At 41.8% G+C, this 14717-nt stretch overlaps 1 protein-coding gene across 5 annotated transcripts in view; it reads left to right on the forward strand.

Annotated features, from left to right (window-relative positions):
- slc29a1a (solute carrier family 29 member 1a) overlaps positions 1 to 14717 on the forward strand; it is a 90149-nt gene that overhangs the window by 49452 nt on the left and 25980 nt on the right. Inside the window, exons 1-2 of one of the 5 annotated variants that reach the window (XM_014154839.2) lie at positions 4436 to 4759; positions 12176 to 12360. The exons of 1 other annotated variant lie outside the window; for it this stretch is intronic. The gene's annotated coding sequence lies outside the window, so the exon portion shown is untranslated. Of the gene's footprint in view, positions 1 to 4023; positions 4043 to 4435; positions 4760 to 12175; positions 12361 to 14717 lie in introns of those variants that run through there. 3 more of the 5 variants (XM_014154841.2, XM_045700974.1, XM_014154838.2) reach the window with 3 other exon arrangements.

The raw sequence follows: 14717 nt of genomic DNA on the forward strand, positions 1-14717 counted from the left end.
TCCTTCCCACCTCGTGCCTGGCGACGGCACTCAGCTGGGGTATAGGGAAACAGGTACGGGAGGCGTAACGGTCCCAGCCGAACCCTGGGGGGCCCCAGATAACCAGATGTTTGTCTGACGCTGTCCACTCCGTGGTCCTGGAGTGGGCCCATTCCTCTAGGCTTGCCTGTCACCCAGGCTCTTGTCGGACCCTGGCCTTAGTGCAACAACGCTTTTGGTGGCCTACTATGGTTCCGGATGTTGCCGTGCTTGTCGCCGTCTGCGCACAGAACAAGACTCCTCGGCAAGCTCTGGCTGGTCTTCTCCAACCACTGCCTGTCCCTCACCATCCCTGGTCCCATATATCCCTGGATTTTGTCACGGTTCTCCCCCCATCTGAGGACAACACTGCCATCGTGACTGGTCTACCAGTTTTCCAAAGCCGCCCACATCATTCTTCTCCCCAAACTACCCTCGGCCAAGTAGATGGACGAGCTTATGGTGCAGCACGTCTTCCGGTTCCACAGACTCCCGGTGGACATGGTGTCCGACCGGGGTTCGCAGTTCTCGTCCCAGTTCTGGAAGGCGTTCTGTGTGCTCATTGGGTCCAATGGCCAGTTGGAGCAAGCCAACCAGGATTAGAGATGACTCTTTGCTGCCTAGTCTCCACCAACCCTACCACCTGGAGTCAGCAACTGGTATGGCTTGAGTACGCCCGCAACACCCTTCCTTGCTCTGCCTCTCGCCATTCGAGTGTTCCTTGGGATATCAGCCTCCGCTCTTCCCCGAGCAAGAGGAGGAAGTCAGAAATCCCTCTTCCCAGATGTTCATCCGCCGCTGTCGCCGTACCTGGAAGAGAGCCCAGGCCGCTCTGTTGAAGACCACTTCCAGGTATAGGCGACAAGCGGATCACCACCGGATCCCTGCTCCACGCTATCGGCTCGGGCAGAGGGTATGGCTCTCCACCCAGGACCTGCCCGTCCGGGTTGAGTCCCGTAAACTTTATCCCCATTTCATTGGCCCGTTCCCCATCTCTAGAGTCATTAGCCCCACTGCTGTTAATCTTTTGTTACCCCGTACCCGCCGTATTCACCCTACTTCCCATGTGACTAGGATTAAGCCCGTGTCTTACAGCCCTTTGTCTTCTGTTTCCAGGCCCACCCCTCCTCCCCGTGTCACCGATGGTCATCCGGCGTACACGGTGAGACGCCTCCTGAGTGTTCGACCATTGGGCAGGGGTTTTCAGTACCTGGTTGACTGGGAGGGTTATGGCCCGGAGGAGAGGTGCTGGGTCCCCGCTAGAGACATCCTGGACCCAGCCCTCATCGCCGACTTCCACCGCCGGCACCCCGGTCAACAAGGTATGCGCCCAAGTAGGACACCAGGTGGGGTACTGTCACACCCTGATCTGTTTCACCTGTCTTTGTGATGGTCTCCACCCCCCTCCAGGTGTCGCCCACCTTCCCCATTATCCCCTGTGTATTTATACCTGTGTTCTCTGTTTGTCTGTTGCCAATTTGTCTTGTTTGCCAAGTCAACCAGCGTTTTTGTTCTCAGCTCCTGCTTTCCCCAGTCTCTCTTTTCTCACCCTCCTGGTTTTGACCCTTGCCTGTCCTGACTCTGAGCACGCCTGCCTGACCACTCTGCCTGAGCCTGCCTGCCTGCCGACCTGTACCTTTGCCCACCTTTGGATTATTAAACCATTGTTAATTCGACATTGTCTGCATCTGGGTCTTACCTTCATACCTGATACATGCATATTTCCCTTGTTTGTCTTCAGCACATTTCTCTTCATTGTAATACCGGATGTGCTATGGAAATGCTATTAGCTTGATTCTGAAATTCAGCTCCACGTTGTAAAGTCAGTTTTAGCACCTTCAATGTCCAACCTCACCCAGGACACTTTGTTACTATTAACAAAGTAGATTGTTGAGTTTTGAGATGACAAAACAGACATGGAATTGGAAAAGTTCCCACACACTTTCAGAGTATTTGTTCTTATGGTAAATCTCCCTCAAACTTATGTAATTATGTTTTTTTCTTTCACCAAGTCTTTCAATTTGGTTGTCGGCAGTGAATAGAGAACATTTCTCAAATCAACTCAAGATTGTGTTTTGACAAAAAGTGCCACTTTTCAGAGTGGCATGCACATGCTCTTTCGGTTGGGAGTGATGACTGCTGCTGACCCTTGACCAAGCAGGGCAAGCTGAATGTTCACATAACACCAGTCAGGTGTATGTCTTCAGACTATACCTCCCTCATAAGAGCCTAAGTCCTATTGGATGTGCTCTGGCGTTCTCTCCCTAACTTGATTTGAACTACTGTATGGTTTGAATTGTAAATCACAAGTCAGCCTTGTGACTTGTTGTGCGTGAGTGGTAATTGAGGAGCGATGGTGGTGAATACTTTCACAGTAGGGTCCTAAGGGGTATACGATTGTGAAGTAAGTTTTGAACCTTCAATCAAGTGAGTATTTTAAACCAGCCTCAAATGTTTACTTGCACTTTTTATTGCCTGTAATTACAGTTGGTAGTAATTTTGATGTAGTCAGATTTTTCATCTGTTTCCTCCATTTTTTTTTTCTTCCCTTAATACAAAAATGAATTCCTTTATAAAAAATGCATTGCCTCAAACCATTTTTTAAATGAATTGGCCTAGAGAGAAGCTACATGAATCCACAAGGAGTCAGGAGTAGCTTATCATTTGAACCATCGTTTATCAAGTCAGCCATATCAGCCATGGTTCTGAAAAGGAAGACAAATCTGTAAATGAATGAGGTTATCTCAATAATATATTGAAATAATGAAGAAAATCTTTATATTTCGAACCAAGATTGAAGTAGAACTCGATTAACTCTGATCAATCCATGATAAGGGTGTATTCGAATCACATAGAAACACATTGGTCTTATTTAGGCCAGATTTTGGCGAGAGTAAAACCTCTCGCTTCACCTATTCCTGTCTGGTTACCATTTTGAGAAGGAGAGCGCGAAAATGAGGAGGACCGGAGGTCAACTTTGATAGCTTGCTACAACTATAATAGATTTTTATTAAAAACAATATGTTTCTTGCCCGTGATGTATTTATCAGTTATTGACCTCACAATAAGCCAGATTCAAGTAATTTACATTGTGGTGCTGAAACTTGAAGCAGCAGCCCCACAGTCAATTGGAAATGGACAGCTCATTGTGCTGCAGGTAGGCACATTTGAGTAGGCATAATCCATTTCAACGTCTTCATCTAAATGAGACTTTACTAACAACAAGTGGGCTTTGCATTGAAGCCTATTTCTTCCTATGTAAGAAATTAGGCTATAGGCTGCTATATCCATAGATGTGTCAGTCAATTCCTCCACCCACCATGCACTATTTACATATCCTAAAGCACAGGCCTACCCCTTGTTAGTTTAAGATTTATAAGAAAAATAACAGTACTTTATGCCAGAAACAAGCTGTAAAATACCCGGGAAAGATGTGACTCTGATGCTTATGGGGATATTATTGTTTCGTTTCTTTGACATTCAGAGGCTGAGCTATAACCTTCCATAGTCGAGGAGACAAAAAATTACTTTTCTTGGGAAGTGATCAAATTCTGACAATATCAATTGATTAAATGATTCACTTTCTGTACAATAGAAGCTGTATAAACCCAGACAGATTTTAGGGAAACTTCTGACCTTCTCTCATTTGGTTAAGCCAAGGAAGTAGAGTAGCAAGCAGTTAAGGCTTACATTTTTCTGCATTGGCAGGATGTCTGGGGTGGAAAAGTAGGACTAACTTTTGAAAGTACTGTACCATGCTCAGATTCCTAATGACGTCTGAGATTTATTTGAAAACAGGGACAGTTTTGTTGCAAACAAGACACACTGATTTTGGCATATCTAAGGCTCTGGTCTGTCCAAGAAGTGAGGATAAACGGTAGACATGTTCTCTGCTATCCACTTTGTTTTAATTATAATTTTGGGTATAGAAGAGGACATAGCTGCGGGAAGATGTTTGGGGGTGGGGGTGATTTTTCAGGGGGTGCTGCAGCACCATCAGCACCTATACTTCCTGCAGCTATAGGTGAGGGTCACTTTTTTTTTTCAAGCATTCAGGCAGGGTTTAGGTCAAATATATTTAGTTGAAGGGAGGGCCATCCGTTTTCATTTCAGTCAGATTTTCTCCATGTAACCCTTATTATAAATAACGTTCACTCCCTTATTGTATTGTGTTACTATTTCATATAATTTTTTGCTTTTTTCTTACTTTTTAACTCTGCATTGTTGGGAAGGGCTCATAAGTAAGCATTTTACAGTAAAGTGAAATACCTGTTGTATTCAGTGAATGTGACAAATAACATTTTATTTGAAAAGTAATTAATTAGCTAAACCAATGCTTTGGTGATAGTATCTTTAGGTTATGATGATTTCTCAGTCATATTGGTCAAGGGGAGAGTCCTATAAATCAGTGAGGGGGAACACGACGTTTTGGAAAGTTCAGATATAAACGTGTTATGTAAACATAGAGACAGTAGAACAAGGAATCATTTCGGCTCTATTCATGGTATTTATATCTGCAAAGTTCAACAACGTATGGCAACTGAACGTGGCCCTGCTGGGGTTTATTCATTATGCCAAGTATGTTGCAAAACGTTTCGTCTGTTTCTTTTGCAAAACGTTTTTCAATCAACGGTTTCCGTTACAAGATGTAATGAATACACACCCCTGACTCTTCACTATTTCGTAAATTCGGAATCTATTCTGGACAGCGTTGAGGACAGACTACTCTTCTCGCGCTAAGGTACTGTTGCCATAGAAAATATAATTACACTTTTTGTTAAAGTACTTGTACATTCATAGGTTAATTGTAGAATATTTTACAAATGAGTAAATTATTGCAGTAACTTGTATCGCTCGCCGAGTAGCTACAATTTATGTTTGCGCATTTTGTTTTCGGATGAGTAGCTAATTTCTTTGAGATGTCGCAATTGTTAGCTAAAAGTTATTCTCATAGCTACACTGTCATTTTGTTTGGTTTTTCATAACATGTTCCCCGCCTTGGTGCTGACTAACACCGATGGTTTGTTATAGAAAACTCTGTTGTCCTGATTTGTGAATACATTTAGCGCCAACTTTGAAGCGCGCAAAGTAGTGCGGCAAAAACAAGGCAAGGGGACTGAAGGGTTGCGTGTCTGGCTAAACACCCATCTGTTTGTTAACGTTAGGTAGCTGTCCAGTTGTTGATGTTTATTGTGTACAATTCTTGTGATCGGACGACCTAGCTAGCAATGTCTGAATGTTGCATTCATGTTTTTTCTTCTTTCTGAGTAAGCACGTTCGCTCGTATGAGTTGGCTAGCTCGCGCTGTCAGTTAACAATGCCGAAACTTGTCATGTCTTTGATATAGTTGTGTCCTCGCATGACACAAATATTACTTTAAATGTTTCCCACAAGACTTGGCTATACTATAGCCTGCTATATCCAGGTCATAGAAGAATGGTTAGCCCAGCGTTTACCTCGCTGGTCTTGGTGCGTGCTGTCGTTCACATGTGTCAGTGCTATTTTTGGTCATCCTCCTTGTGGGTCACGAGAATGGCTTCTTTGTGTTAACATGAACAGCTGATGAACTGCAGATAACTGAGCTAGTTACTACCATACATTAGTGGTTACTACTAGCTAGAACATAGACAGCAACCGCGTTCACTCCTGTGTGAAATGGGGGGCATACCACGCAGTTACATTGTATTTAAACATTTACTGTTACTAGTTGCTAATGTCCATCTTCAGAGAGCTTGAGTCGCATTGTTAAATTGGTCTTTTTTTTTTGTGGCGTGAAATAGTTGGTGGCAAAAAGGGAGTGTCATTGAGAACAATGCCTTTTGGGACCAGCTAGTCTCTTTTTGACAGCAGCTTTTGTTTTCAGTTCTTTCCTTTGGTCAGATAGGAGGACATCAGCTTTCATTTGGCTACCAGGGCACTCACTGCTCATCTGCTGGTCGGTGCCTCCCACTGTTCAGAGGCAACTGCCACCAACCCTTGAAGTGTATAGTAAACTAATGTTTAATATGTTGGTAGTTAAGGTAATATACAAAGTAGGGTTGGGAAAAAACGGTATTACTGGTGGTGAAAATCTCACCCCTGCCAGAACCCCCCCCCCCCCCCACCCTTTCTAATTTCCTTAATTTTGTGGCTAGAGTCAAATACTTTGTGGCACACATCAGAGTCAAGTACTTTCTATAGAACAAACTTTACGTCAGGATAGGCAACCAAAATGAATAATTAATGTACAGTTGAAGTCGGAAGTTTACATACACTTAGGTTGGAGTCATTAAAACTCGTTTTTCAATCACTCCACAAATTTCTTGTTAACAAACTATAGTTTTGGCAAGTTGGTTAGGACATCTACTTTGCATGACACAAGTAATTTTTCCAACAATTGTTTACAGACAGATTATTTCACTTATTCACTGTATCACAATTCCAGTGGGTCAGAAGTTTACATACACTAAGTTGACTGTGCCTTTAAACAGCTTGGAAAATTCCAGAAAATTATGTCATGGCTTTAGAAGCTTCTGATAGGCTAATTGACATAATTTGAGTCTGTGTACCTGTGGATGTGTTTTAAGGCCTACTTTCAAATTCAGTGCCTCTTTGCTTGACAGCATGGGAAAATCAAAATAAATCAGCCAAGACCTCAGAAAAAAAATTGTAGACCTCCACAAGTCTGGTTCATCCTTTGGAGCAATTTCCAAACGCCTGAAGGTACCACGTTCATCTGTACAAACATTAGTACACAAGTATAAACACCATGGGACCACGCAGCTGTCATAACGCTCAGGAAGGAGACGCGTTCTGTCTCCTAGAGATGAACGTACTTTGGTGCAAGAAGTGCAAATCAATCCCAGAACAACAGCAAAGGCCCTTCTGAAGATGCTGGAGGAAAAGGGTACAAAAGTATCTATATCCACAGTAAAACGAGTACTATATCGACATAACCTGAAAGGCCGCTTAGCAAGGAAGAAGCCACTGTTCCAAAACCGCCATAAAAAAAACAGACTACGGTTTGCAACTGCACATGGGGACAAAGATCATACTTTTTGGAGACACGTCCTCTAGTCTGATGAAACAAAAATATAACTGTTTGGGCATAATGACTGTTATGTTTGGAGGAAAAAGGGGGAGGCCTGCAAGCCAAAGAACACCATCCCAACCGGTAAGCACGGGGGTGGCAGCATCATGTTGTTGGGGGTGCTTTGCTGCAGAAGGGACTGGTGCACTTCACCAAATAGATGGTATCTTGAGGAAGGAAAATTATGTGGATATATTGAAGCAACATCTCAAGACATCAGTCAGGAAGTTAAAGCTTGGTCGCAAATGGGTCTTCCAAGTGGCCAATGACCCCAAGCAAACTTCCAAAGTTGTGGCAAAATGGCTTAAGGACAACAAAGTCAAGGTATTGGAGTGGCCATCACAAAGCTCTGACCTCAATCCTATAGAAAATTTGTGGGCAGAACTGACAAAGCGTGTGCGAGCAAGGAGGCCTACAAACCTGACTCAGTTACAACAGCTCTGTCAGGAATGGGCCAAAATTCACCCAACTTATTGTGGGAAGCTTGTGGTAGGCTACCCAAAACATTTGACCCAAGTTAAACAATTTAAAGGCAATGCTACCAAATACTAATTGAGTGTATGTAAACTTCTGACCCACAGGGAAAGTGATGAAAGAAATAAAAGCTGAAATAAGTCCTCCTCGCTACTATTATTCTGACATTTCACATTCTTAAAATAAAGTGGTGATCCTAACTGACCTAAAACAGGCAGTTTTTACTAGGATTAAATGTCAGCAATTGTGAAAAACTGAGTTTAAATGTATTTTGCTAAGGTGTATGTAAGCTTCCGACTTCAACTGTATGTGTGTTATATTAAACATAGAAGAGGGAGTAAAATGTTGGCAAGTAATAAACATTTCGGAACATCTATGGCTGAATTATTATCCTTTCACACTGAATCGCCGTGTCTCCAGCTCGCATCCCTTTCCCTAATGTCAATATGCCTTGTTCATTGCTTTTTTGGTTAGTGATTATTGTCTTATTTCACTGTAGAGCCTCCAGCCCTTCTCAATATTTCTTATCTAGCCTTTTTGTTCCACCTCCCACACATGCGGTGACCTCACCTTGCTTAAATGGAGTCTCCAGAGACAAAACCTCTCCCATCGTCACTCAATGCCTAGGTTTACCTCCACTGTATTCACATCCTACATGTACATGATGCCTTGAATCTATTCTTCCGCGCCCAGAAACCTGCTCCTTTTACTCTTTATTCCGAACGCACTAGATGACCAGTTCTTATAGACTTTAGCTGTACCCTTATCCTACTCCTCCTCTGTTTTTCTGGTGATGTAGAGCTTAATCCAGGCCCTGCAGCGCCTTGCTCCACTCCCATTCCCAAGACGCTCTCATTTGTTGACTTCTGTAACCGTAAAAGCCTTGGTTTCATGCATGTTGACATTAGAAGCCGCCTCCCTAAATTTGTTTTATTCACTGCTTCAGCACACTCTGCCCAAACAATTCGAGCTTCTACTTTTAAAAATCCACCTTTCCAGAAACAAGTCTCTCACTGTTGCCGCTTGTTATAGACCACCTTCAGCTCCCAGCTGTGCCCTGGACACCATATGTGAATTGATTCTCCCCCATCTGTCTTCAGAGTTCGTATTGTTGGGTGACCTAAACTGGGATATGCTTAACACCCCGGCCGTCCTACAATCTAAGCTAGATGCCCTCAATCTCACACAAATGATCAATGAACCTACCAGGTACAACCCCAAATCTGTAAACACGGGCACCCTCATAGATATCATCCTGACCAACCTGCCCTCTAAATACACCTGCTGCCTTCAACCAGGATCTCAGCGATCATTGCCTGCGTCCATAATGGGTCTGCAGTCAAATGACCACCCCTCATCATAGTCAAACGCTCTCTAAAACACTATAGCGAGCAGGCCTTTATAATCGACCTGGCCCGGGTATGCTGGAAGGATATTGACCTTGTTCCGTCAGTAGAGGATGCATGGATATTCTTTAAGTGCTTTCCTCACCATCTTAAATAAGCATGCCCCGTTCAAAAAATTTGGAACCAGGAACAGGTATAGCCCTTGGTTCACTCCAGACCACAAAAACATCCTGTGGCGTACTGCATTTGCATCGAATAGCCCCAGCGATATGCAACTTTTCAGGGAAGTTAGGAACCAATATACACAGGCAGTTAGGAAAGCAAAGGCTAGCTTTTTCAAACAGAAATTTGTATCCTCTAGCACAAACTCCAAAAAGTTATTGGACACTAATGTCCATGGAGAATTAGAGCATCTCCTCCCAGCTGCCTATTGCACTGAGGCTAGGAAACAGTGTCACCACTGATAAATCCACGATAATTGAGGATTTCAATTAGAGGGCGACCGCTTATGATTTTTCAACGCCGATACCGATTATTGGAGGACCAAAAAAAGCCGATGCTGATTAATCTGCCAATTTTTTTAATTTTTATTTAAATTTTTTTAATTTTAATTTTAATTATTTTTTTTGTATATTTTTTTGATTTATTTGTAATAATGACAATTACAACAATACTGAATGAACACTTATTTTAATTTAATATAATACATCAATAAAATCAATTTAGCCTCAAATAAATAATGAAACATGTTCAATTTGGTTTAAATAATGCAAAAACAAAGTGTTGGAGAAGAAAGTAAAAGTGCAATATGTGCCATGTAAGAAGGCTAACGTTTAAGTTCCTTGCTCAGAACATGAGAACATATGAAAGCTGGTGGTTCCTTTTAACATGAGTCTTCAATATTCCCAGGTAAGAAGTTTTAGGTTGTAGTTATTATATGTCTATTTCTCTCTATACAATTTGTATTTCATATACCTTTGACTATTGGATGTTCTTATAGGCACTTTAGTATTGCCAGTGTAACAGTATAGCTTCGGTCCCTCTCCTCGCTCCTACCTGGGCTCGAACCAGGAACACATCGACAACAGCCACCCTCGAAGCAGCGTTACCCATGCAGAGCAAGGGGAACAACTACTCCAAGTCTCAGAGCGAGTGACGTTTGAAACGCTATTAACGCGCACCCGCTAACTAGCTAGCCATTTCACATCGGTTACACCAGCCTAATCTTGGGAGTTGATAGGCTTGAAGTCATAAACAGCGCAATGCTTGAAGCACAGCGAAGAGCTGCTGGCAAAACGCACAAAAGTTCTGTTTGAATGAATGCTTATGAGCCTGCTGCTGCCTACCACCGCTCAGTCAGACTGCTCTATCAAATCATAGACTTAATTATAACACACAGAAATACGAGCCTTAGGTCATTAATATGGTTGAATCTGGAAACTATCATCTCGAAAACAAAACGTTTTTCTTTTCGGTGAAATACGGAACCGTTCCGTATTTTATCTAACGGGTGGCATCCCTAAGTCTAAATATTCCTGTTACATTGCACAACCTTCAATGTTATGTCATAATTACGTAAAATTCTGGCAAATTAGTTCGCAACGAGCCAGGCGGCCCAAACTGTTGCATATACCCTGACTCTGCGTGCAATGAACGCAAGAGAAATGACACAATTTCACCTGGTTAATATTGCCTGCTAACCTGGATTTCTTTTAGGTAAATATGCAGGTTTAAAAATATATACTTCTGTGTATTGATTTTAAGAAAGGCATTGATGTTTATGGTTAGGTACTGTCGTGCAACGATTGTGCTTTTTCGCAAATGCGCTTTTGTTAAATCATCCCCCGTTTGGCGAAGTCGGCTGTCTTTGTTAGGAAGAAATAGTCTTCACAGTTCGCAACTAGCCAGGCGACCCAAACTGCTGCATATACCCTGACTCTGTTGCAAGAGAAGTGACACATTTTCCCTAGTTAAAAGAAATTCATGTTAGCAGGCAATATTAACTAAATATGCAGGTTTAAAAATATATACTTGTGTATTGATTTTAAGAAAGGCATTGATGTTTATGGTTGGAGCAACGTGTACATAAGCGATTATATGCACGCAGGACAGGCTAGATAAACTAGTAATATCATCAACCATGTGTAGTTAACTAGTGATTATGATTGATTGTTTTTTATAAGATAAGTTTAATACTAACTGGCAACTTACCATGGCTTCTTACTGCATTCGCGTAACAGGCAGGCTCCTCGTGGAGTGCAATGTAAAGCAGGTGGTTAGAGCGTTGGACTAGTTAACCGTAAGGTTGCAAGATTGAATCCCTGAGCTGACAAGGTAAAAATCTGTCATTCTGAACAAGGCAGTTAACCCACCGTTCCTAGGCCGTCATTCAAAATAAGAATGTGTTCTTAACTGACTTGCCTAGTTAAATAAAGGTGTAAAAAATATATATATATATATATATATATATTAAAAAGTTGGCCAAATCGGCGTCCAAAAATACCGATTTCCGATTGTTATGAAAACTTGAAATCGGCCCTAATTAATCGGCCATTCCGATTAATTGGTTGACCTCTAGTGTTATTACGTGCTCCACTAAGGCAGTTATTTATCTTATAACTTGTCCTTGTGGTAAAAAATATGTGGGTAAAACAAAGCATGAATTAAAAGTACGTATCTCAGAGCATCGTAGCACCATTAGGTGCAAAAACTTGACTTACCCAGTTGCGGCCCACTTTTGGAAGCAAACCATTCGATTTCGTCTCTGCGTTATATTGGCATCGAACATGTCACCCTCCCTAGGAGAGGTGGTGACCTTGATCATTTATTGTTAAAATGAGAGGCTGCCTGGATCTTTAACTTAATGACCCTTGCACCCTTCGGTCTCAACATAGACTTTGATCTTAAGCCATTCTTGTGATTATTGTGACTTTGCTATTGTAATTGTTTGTAAGCTTGTGTAGTCTAAAATTAATCTATGATCGTATGCTATCCATGAGTTTTTTTTTGTATGCTGTTCTTTGTATGCCATTTTTATATTTGAGAATTAACCAATGATATTAGGCCACACTTGGCCATGATTACAGACACCTGTGTGTCTTTTGACACTATATAAACAAGTCATCTCGCAGTGTTTGATCATACCCTGATGAAGACAGCTTGGCTGTTGAAACGTTGGATATTACATTTTTGCATCCCTTATTTTCAAGTTTTCTACTCCGCTAGCCAGCACCTCGCCTAAATAGGTGTGCGTTTCTTTTTCTTCCAGATATTCCACTGGTCACCCCTAAAGCCAATTCCTCCTTTGGCCGCCTTTCCTTCCAGTTCTCTGCTGCCAATGACTGGATCGAACTGCAAAAATCACTGAAGCTGGAGACTCATATCTCCCTCACTAGCTTTAAGCACTGCTGTCAGAGCAGCTCACAGATCATTGCACCTGTACATAGCCCATCTGTAAGTAGCCCATCCAACAACTTCATCCACATATTGTTGTTTATTTCTTTGCTCCTTTGCACACCAGTATCTCTACTTGCACATTCATCTATCACTCCAGTGTTTTATTGCTAAATTGTAATTTACTTTGCCACTACGGCCTATTTATTGCCTTACCTCCCTAATCTTACCTCATTTGCACACACTGTAAATGGATTTTTTTTCTATTGTGTTATTGACTGTACGTTTGTTTATTCCATGTGTAACTCTGTTGTTTTTGTCGCACTGCTTTGCTTTATCTTGGCCAGGTCGCAGTTGTAAATGACAACTTGTTCTCAACTGGCCTACTTGGTTAAATAAAGGTGAAATAAAAAAAAACACTTAAAAAAATACTCGTCGAATATGATGACGAATTTTGGCGAAGAGATTTATTTATAGACTAATACAAATCAGTTGAGGATTTAGGTACGGGAGACATTGGCAGGGCTGCATGTGGCCGGGGCAGCACAGGGCGGCCCCGGGTGCGGCGAGGACGCGGGCGCTGAAGAGGGGGTTCGCCCAGGTCGCCATACAAGCAAGAACCGCCACATACACTTGAAAGAAATAGCCAAACCAAAAACTGCAGACATAATTGCTTTCTGCTAGTAACATCAGTGAAATGTAGGCTAAACTGACAACGGAGTGAAGAGCAGAAATCTCAACTAGCAAGCAAGTTGTAGAAATGAAGACCGCGAAGGGGGGGAGAATTCTGTCAGGGGGAGATTTTCGGCACAACACCGGAAGTGCACACAAGGGGTGCTATTTAAAAATATATATATATATTTTTTTTCCTTGTACAAAATAATTTAGGCAACAGGGATCTTGCTCCAGGACGGGATTGAATGTCTCTGCTGTAACCAAGAACTTTGATCTTGACATCTAGCAAGTTAACAAACCAAATGCATAGCTGGAACCCTTAGCTGGACATAATTTTTGACACTTAGATTTCATATAATTATGCTTAACTTATAGTTAGTTATAGGCAGTGCCATAGAAATTAGGATACATTTATCAAAAGTGATCAAGCATAAAGAATGTATTTTTGTAGTGTTGTGAGCTGTTCGTGTTGAGTATCCTGGTATAAAAAAAATGGCATCATGTTTCCTATTAGTCCTAAATGCATATGAAAGGCGAGTTGAAGAGCTTCAGTACAGTAATGACGCGTGTGTGTCAGTAGTATCAGTGTTCTTTCCTGCCTGGACTATCATGTGCCTCGGAATTATCGTCACAAAGCTGAATTTAACAGCATTATTTCACGTTACACACACAGACAGTTAGGGCTTGGTGATATGGCCAAAATCTCATATCTCGATATAGGTAATTTCATATCCTGATAACGATACATATCACGATCAGAGGTCGACCGATTTTAATCGGCAGGGCCGATTTCAAGTTTTCATAACAGCCGGTAATCAGCATTTTTGGATGCCGATTGCATTCCACGAGGAAACTGCGTGGCAGGCTGACCATCTGACCACCTTGGCTGACCAGCAAGGAGCCAAGGTAAGTTGCTAACTAGCATTAAACTTATCTTATAAAAAACAATCAAGCTTCACATAATCACTAGTTAACTACACATGGTTGATGATATTACTAGGTTAACTCTCTTGTCCTGCGTTGCATATAATCAATGCGGTGCCTGTTAATTTATCATCGAATCACAGCCTACTTCGCCAAACGGGGGATTATTTAACAAAAGCGCATTTGCGAAAAAAGCACATATGTTGCGCCAATGTACCTAACCGTAAACATCAATGCCTTTCTTAAAATCAATACACAGAAGTTTATTTTTTTAATGCTGCATATTTAGTTAAAAGAAAATCATGTTAGCAGGCAATATTCACTAGGGAAATTGTGTCACTTCTCTTGCGTTCATTGCACGCAGAGTCAGGGTATATGCAACACTTTGGGCCGCCTGGCTCGTTGCGAACTAATTTGCCAGAATTTTACGTAATTATGACATAACATTGAAGGTTGGGCAATGTAACAGGAATATTTAGACTTAGGGATGCCACCCGTTAGATAAAATACAGAACGGTTCCGTATTTCACTGACAGGAAAAACGTTTTGTTTTCGAAATGATAGTTTCCGGATTTGACCATATTAATGACAAACGGCTCGTATTTCTGTGTTTAATATATTATAATTAAGTCTATGATTTGATAGAGCAGTATGACTGAGCGGTGGTAGGCGGCAGCAGACTCGTAAGCATTCATTCAAACTTAACTGCGTTTGTCAGCAGCTCTTAGCAATGCTTGCTTCACAGTGCTGTTTATGACTTAAAGCCTATCAACTCCTGAGATTAGGCTGGCAATACTAAAGTGCCTATTAGAACATCC

The sequence above is a fragment of the Salmo salar genome, chromosome ssa18, assembly GCF_905237065.1.
Source record: "Salmo salar chromosome ssa18, Ssal_v3.1, whole genome shotgun sequence".
Taxonomy (NCBI): domain Eukaryota; kingdom Metazoa; phylum Chordata; class Actinopteri; order Salmoniformes; family Salmonidae; genus Salmo; species Salmo salar.